An 8,121-nucleotide genomic window follows, 5' to 3' on the forward strand; every position below is an offset into this window, starting at 1 on the left:
GATTGTTCAAACGGAATGATCAAAGTTCAATAGATGGATGATTTCATTTATTTGTTTTAATTAGTAACTGGTTGTATTTTCTTTCTATATATCGTGTATAATGTTTGTAAAATAAGATCGAAAAGGATATCAGTAATAGATATGTATATTAAGTTGACAATATAACTTTTGATTGAAATCTAGTAAGTAAACTTACTTACTTACGCCTGTTACTCCTCATGGAGGAGCATAGGCCGTTTATCAGCACTCTCCATCCAACCCTGTCCTGGGCAATCCTTTCCAGTTCTTATCCAGTAGCTATTCATCGTTTTCAAGCAGGATTCCGTAAGAATAGATCGTGTACAGACCAAATCGCAACTCTAAGGATCATTGTGGAACAATCAGTTGAATGGAATTCATCACTCTACATCAACTTCATTGACTACGAGAAAGCATTTTACAGCATGGACAGGACAACACTGTGGAAGCTTCTTCGATACTACGGCGTGCTTCAGAAGATAGTCGATATCATAAGGAATTCCTATGATGGATTAAACTTCAAATTCGTGCATGGAGGAAAATTAACAGACTCGTTCAACGTAAGCACCGGTTGCTTACTCTCACCCTTTCTCTTTCTCCTGGTGATCGACTGGATCATGAAGACGTCAACATCTGAAAGGAAGCACGGGATACAGTGAACATCTAGGATGCAGTTGGACGATCTAAAACCTTTACATATCTGGGCAGCATCATTGATGAATACGGTGGATATGATGTAGATGTCAAGGAGCAGATCGACAAAACAAGAGCAACCTATTTACAATTGAAGAACATCTAGAACTCAAAAACAACTGTCGGTCAACCAACACAAAGGTCAATGGAAATGTCAAGACAGTTCTACTGTATGGGGCAGAAACCTGGAGAACTACGAAAGTCATCATCCAGAAAATACAAGTGTTTATCAACAGTTGTCTACACAAACTACTTCGAAATCCGTTGTCCAGACAGACACTATCAGCAACAACCTACTGTTAGAGAAAACAAACCAGATTCTAGAGAAGGAAGAAATCAAGAAGAAGCGTTTGATGTGGATAGGACATAGTTTGAGGAAAGCACCCAACTGAGTCACAAGGCAAGGTCTCATCACTTGGAATCCCCAAGTCCAAAGGAAGAGAGGAAGATCATAGAACACATTACACCGAGAAACGGAGACAGACATAAGAAGAATGCACAACAATTGGATAGAACTAGAAAGGAAGGCTCAAGACAAAGTGGGTGTGGACAATGCTGGTCGGTAGCCTATACTCCATTGGGAATAACAGGCGTAATTAAGTAACTCTCTATTCTCTTTCTCTTCTACTTTCTTAACCTTCTATTATTAGACATTGTACTTTCGATTCGTGACACATACTACTTATATCTGTCATTATCATTAGTAACACTTTTATAAACTACATGGAATTCATTAATATGATCACAATTGACAAATGATACATCAAATGACATTAACTTATGAGTACATTTTTTTCTTTGTCTAGAAAATTCTATATTATAAAGAATTAATGTATATGTAGGTATATTTTTCTATTATAAATATCTAGTTACTATGTATACATTATTTAACATATTTCCTTTGAATATAACATGTTCGTATGTACATGTTGTATTAGACGACGACAACAACAACAACAACAACAGCGACAGCGACAGCAACAACGACAAAAAACCACGCCCTAAATTAATGAAGCCGCTTTTTTCTCCTTCGTCTTTTGTTCTGTAAAACAAAACAAAACAAAAAGAAGAAAGAAAGAAATGACAGTTACATTTTACTTATTTGGCATTGAATAGAAAAAAGAACAGAAATATAACATTAATTGCTAGACAATAAATTGATAATTGAATATGGTTAAGTTAAACATGGAAAATAATCTTTGATGAGATTAGAATTTATAGACGATCATTGAATCATCTGTTCACTAGTGATTGACTTCAAGTGATACTCTTGGAGTTCTAAGGAGAAGCCGTTACCAGTGGAGTTCAATCAGATCTGTTGTGTTGCAACTTCGTGGATTAGTTGAAGTTAGACATTAAAACCGTCGGATGCCGGCTCACTGGAGTAGTTGGTTAAGCGCCTGGCGCGAGACTGATAAATCATGATTTCGAATCTTGCGGGGTGCGGGATCGTGGATGCTCACTGTTGAGGAGTCACATACTAGGACGAAACGGCCGTCCAGTGCTTCCAGGTTTTCCATGGTGGTATAGTTTCAGTTGACTCATGATTTCAATCAGTGAGACCATTGAATAAGGCTAAAATGACCTTGTAAATGTTTATATTACTTATTAGGAGTGAATGAAAGTGATATAGATATATGCCCTAGTATGGCCGAGAGTGAAGAGAGTCAACTCTCCCTCTACAAATGCTCTCATATACCTATATGCATAAAACCCCTGCCAAGGAAGTCCTACTCACTGCTTTCTCGCGGCATTACTATTGTTTACGAAATTGAGAAGACAAAAGGTGAATGTCCGGCGATATAACCAGGTTGATGAATACGGAAGATTTACATAGGGCAGTTAGGAAACCTTGATTTCCAAACCATTGGTGCATATGGGCTTCGAGATCCTGAGGGAACAAATGGCGTATGAATCAATCGTTGGTCAACGGCTACCATGAGACTGCAGCTCCTTACGTTGCTCCACTGTTTTGTGGATTAGATCTTTAGATCAAAGGCTCGGGGTGTGGCCCCATAAGAAAACTACCTGCTTCGGTCTAGGCACCTGGGCAGTATCCAAGCCGCAATATAAATCGAATTATTTATGTGACGCATATCTATTTGGTGCCTTTTTGTACCTTAATTTGTATGTTTATATAAAATTTTAAAAAATAAGAAATTAGGATATATAACTGAACTTTGGGGTTTGCTAAATGATTGAATGAATTTCACGTGGAAACGAGAAATTATTATACAAAATGGCCATCCAGTGCTTCCAGGTTTTCCATGTTGATCTAGCTTCGATTGACTCATGATTTCAACGATTGAAGTAACTGTTTCTTATTAGTTTAACACATTGATGATGATCATGTCTTTGATGCATTGCTCATGTATCCAGTGAGCAATGTTGAGATTATGTACGTGCGGTAACAGATACAAATAGTAAACTGGTTACTTATGTTCATTAACTGAAACAGCTGTGACACATCTTTCCTAGACCTAACCACAGCATACATAAACGGGAGATTTTAGCCAATGTAAGAGTAAGTTGGAAGAAGCTTAAGAATGGGAAAGCCAACATATGACATTAATCCATAACATCATTGACTATTGATTTGAGGTGGTATCGGTAGAGGCAAACTAACTTATTAGAGTCGGTGCAATAACATACGATAGTTATGCACATGTTCAGACGAGGTTTTAATAGTTTAATTGATGATGATTTCAGTTATCTCGCTGATAATATTCTTGACTAGATTTCGATCAGCCGTCATTAGCGTATGTGAATCTTGTGCTGGATGGCCTTGATGTAGTCTGTATATAAAAAAAACTACAGAATAGATCATTAACAGTGATGCAGATTGTTATCTTATTATTATATTGTAAATTATAGACATTCACTAAACTACTGATTAAATAATATCATCTATTATGTATCGGATATCTAAAATGGCCTAGATTTTGTTTTCATAGTTTAAATCATGAACTGACTTGAGCTTGACCAATATTGAAGATCTGGAAATACTAGACAGCTGGTTTGTCATAGTACGGGACCCCCCAGCATCCACAACTCCATATCCGGGAACTGACTACAGGATCTTCGATCTTGAGTGAGGAAGCCTAAACCTTTGACCACTTAGCTGACAGTAACCGATGCATTTCGATCATGTTAGCTGCGTGACAATCACATACCACAGGCAACGGATGACAGATATCAAATATCATGAATCGATTGAATTTAGATACTTACACTGTTGGATGACAATTCAATGGTTCAGAGACTAAGCGTTTGCGTGCGAGACAGAAGGTCCTGGGTTCAGTTGTCGGTTGCGGGCTCGTGGATGAGCACTCCTGAGGACCTCCATAATAGGATGAAACGGCTATTCAATGGTTCCAGGTTTTAAGTGGTTGTCTAACTAAGATCAGTCCAGAATTTATGCTGAAGATTGTAGAAATTTCACAAAACTCTTCACCACGATATATCTCATTGTAATTTTCGATGTTATTTTAATCGGTTGCGGTGTACAAATAAATTTTCCGTCTGCAGTTTCTACTTTTCTTTCTTGAATCGTCCAATATCAGTCACTGTTCTGTTATACAGTAGCAAATAATCTGTTTTATCGCAGTCATAATAAAGTAGCAGTAGCAATATGATGTCCAAGTTATCACACAGTTACACCCAACTAATGTCTCGAACAGCGCAAGATGACAGTTCTTTATTCCACATCAAATGTATGAGGAAACATACTAATTCATTGATTGTCACTAGATCGGAAAGTCAACATTTTTTTAAATTTATATCTCCGTACGGGAATATTGACCACATTATTTCTCTGTTCTGCACATCATTATTATCTCTATCAAACGAATGTGTTGACGTACACGTCAAAAAACGTTTATGTACTACATCAAACCTTACATTTGACACACGCTCAGTTTACACTGCACTCGAAAGACTAACTACATTGTTATAGTCTAGTTATCATCCATATAAGGAAGATATTGTTATATCTCGATGAGAATAATGAATGGTGACTTTTGGGATCCATTTATGGATCAATACTATACGTATACTTTTATCGTATAATTGTTAAATAACTAAACTATTCATATTCATGTCCCTCTTATTATGTGCTTCATTTTGACCCATGGACTATTATTATACGATTTACCATTCATGAATTATGTCCTATCTATTAATTACTGTCTCCCATATTCACAGCCACATCGGGCTAATTCTTGTACAAATGTTGTTTCCTATTTTATGGTACGATGTGGTCTGTCTGGTTGGTATATAAACCCAGTGTGTTTGAAATATAATGATTCATATCACAAAGGCTGAGATTGGTGTTCTGGACTTAACAGGTTGGGCTAGGCGGAAAGCAGGACCAATAAGGACTCTAGACTGCTCTTAATTGTTTTATGTGTCATTGGTCTGGTCGATAATTCACTGTTCTCTAATTGGCGGTATCATTACATCATATACTGATAAAAGAACAAGGCCATAAGTTATAACAGATATATATAAGCATTTAATGATAAGTCATTTTTTTTAGTAAGTTCACTAAAATTAAACAACACAAATAATCTAGGTGAGTAGGACTTCCCTGGCAGTGACTGACATATGCAAGGCCATATGAACATTCTGAGAGAGAACGGACTCGTTCCACCGTCAGCTATACCGAAGCATTTGGGGGGCAGAACAAGATAAATGACTCAGTGAGAAGCATGTATATATATATATATAATTTTTTTTCTATGTCATTCATGAACCATTTTCAAATGAACAATTACAAAACACAGAGTTAACAAAAGTTATACCAGGGTAAATATCAATTACTAATATTGGAAACATGGGATAAGTTGTTTAGGAAGTATAATTGAAGGGATCATGTAAATTTTTTCATGAGGATATAAGCATTATGATGTCAACCAGCACTGAGGGAATAGACTTAATAAGACTTGAATAATTTAACAGTTTATACAAATTATTGCTCATTACAAAATTTTATGAATGGTCACACATACACAGCCACTGATCAGAGAAGTTCAGCTTACTACCTTCTAGAGAAGGGTGTGTTCTTCAAAAAACTGAGAATACAAAAAGCGAATGTCCGTTGCTCCAACCAAATTGGTGGGTATGGAAGATCGTCCTAGGGGAAGTTGGAAAACCTTGATCCCAAACCAATGGTTCACATGGGCTCCAGGATCCTGGGGAAACAAATGGCGTATGAACCAATTATTGGTCATCGGCTACCATGGGACTACATCTACTAACATTGTTCCAACGCCTTGTGGATTAGACCATTAGGTTGAAAGCTCTGGATGTGGCCCTCTAAGAAAACCACATGATTCGGTCTAAGCACCCAGACAGTATCACAGCCCACATACAAATCAAGTGACTTGTGTGGCGCATATGTATTCGGCGCCCCTTTGTACCAGGAATTGCGTTCGAATAAATAATAAATATAGCATATTATTATCATATATTGGGTGAAAGTATATATAATATAAGGAAGAGCTGATCAAAATCGAGAACTTGACATTTATGCTTTTGCACAAAATTCAAATATCATGTATAACGAGCAGTGGCAATTTGTTTGTAGGTTGCTGAAAAAGTTAAAAATTAGAGAGAAATATCAATCTTTGATAATATAGAGTAAAGACTAGTGAGGTTAGAAGCTGGTTAGAGGTAGTCGACAGGAAACCCCGGATCCGGGTTTCGTGCTACTTGGCACTCGTCAGCAAGGTGTACCTGTAATCTTGAGGGAACTGGTGCTCCCTGGCGGATTCGATCCCGTGTCACTCAGCTTCACAGTCAGAGACGTTACCTAGTGGCCACATTGTAAATTGGTCGATTCGCACTAAATAAGGACTTGACACACATGACATTGATCACCACCCAGTGATCAATCAGTTGTGAGTAAAGACTAGTGTTAAACGTATAGCATGCTTACTTTTGTGTTTTTAGATTGTATACACAGATAAATCTACGTTACCTCTAAATCATAAACATAAATCCTTGATCCTCAAAGAAAAACCGTTATCATATGACATTACATTCTATCGTAGAACTAATCAGATGACGTCTATTATATTTATCAATTAAAATCTATTCTCCTACTATACGTAATGTCAATTCGTGAAGAAAACCTAACTAAAAAACGGTCTCTATATATCTATATACCCAACTCCTACTTGAGATATTGTGGAACATTTTAACAATCTATTTGGATTCTATTCAGTATTTGAGATGAACCATTTCTTATCCATAAGAACGAGCTGATATGTCGTTGTTTTGTTTTCTTTCGACTGACAAGATTGTCCATAAACTGTCTATTTATAAAAGTTGTCTCCTAATTGGTTGGAAATTTATCGTGATTGTTTTAGGGGGTTTGTCTTTATACCATTTTTTCTTATCAATATAATCTACTGAATGAGTGTGCTACGGATATCGACAGAGATTAACAGTATATGTCACCAACTGAAAGTGGAATACCTGGCAGTCAGTCAGTCAGTAACAACGTAGAACTTCGTACGTACATACATCAGTCCGAGTTGCCACACCACATTAGTACAGAGATACAGTTGTCGATTCAAATCCCATAGTGGTAAAGGTAGTAAAAGTATAAACAGTAATCGGAAAGATCCAGTGAAATAAATTTTCACAGAAAAAAAAGAGACAAGGAGGATTCATGAGATTAGAATTTGGGAGAACACAAAGAGTGAATGTGTAGTATCAGTTATTATGCCAAGCCCATATACCTTATTCGAGCTTTCGGACATCCCATTCTATTCATTTTACTTGAGCCATACATTGACCTTGTTATTTATTCGCTTATCAATCTAGACTGTTTTTATATGAGCGTATATGTGTGTGCCCTTCTTATCCCATTAATCACATGTCTGTAGCTTTATTTTGTCTGACTATAAATATTGAGTAACCCTTGACTAAAATGGAGTTGGCTTCCCAGCCATCTTCCATACGTGTCATTTTTGCTTTGCTATGCTTCATTCGCTTCATTTACGAAATATATGTATTCTCAAGTCAATTCTCGTTATTCGACTTATTTAATTCCGTTATTGGATAACGCGATTTAAGTCGACGATGATATACGAGAATCAGCGATAGCAAACATCCATACAATCTAAAAATGGAGTCGAGAACCACGGGCCACTAAAAATGCACCTTCACCATTGCAAACGATTTTGAGCCATGTCATTCAGGAATACCTGGCAGAAAAAGGTTAAGAAGATTGAAGAGAAGAGAACAAGAATAGAAAATGATTGGTATGTAAAAAAAAAAATAATAACCATGATAGGATTTGTTCAATCTATACTACTTTAATTATCATTACAATCATTTGATTGTTTATTCTCACTTCCAGTTATGTCATTAAAACAGAGCTGTTACGTAACAAATTTGATT

This window comes from Schistosoma haematobium, chromosome 7, assembly GCF_000699445.3.
Source record: "Schistosoma haematobium chromosome 7, whole genome shotgun sequence".
In the NCBI taxonomy this organism is placed as follows: Eukaryota; Metazoa; Platyhelminthes; class Trematoda; order Strigeidida; family Schistosomatidae; genus Schistosoma; species Schistosoma haematobium.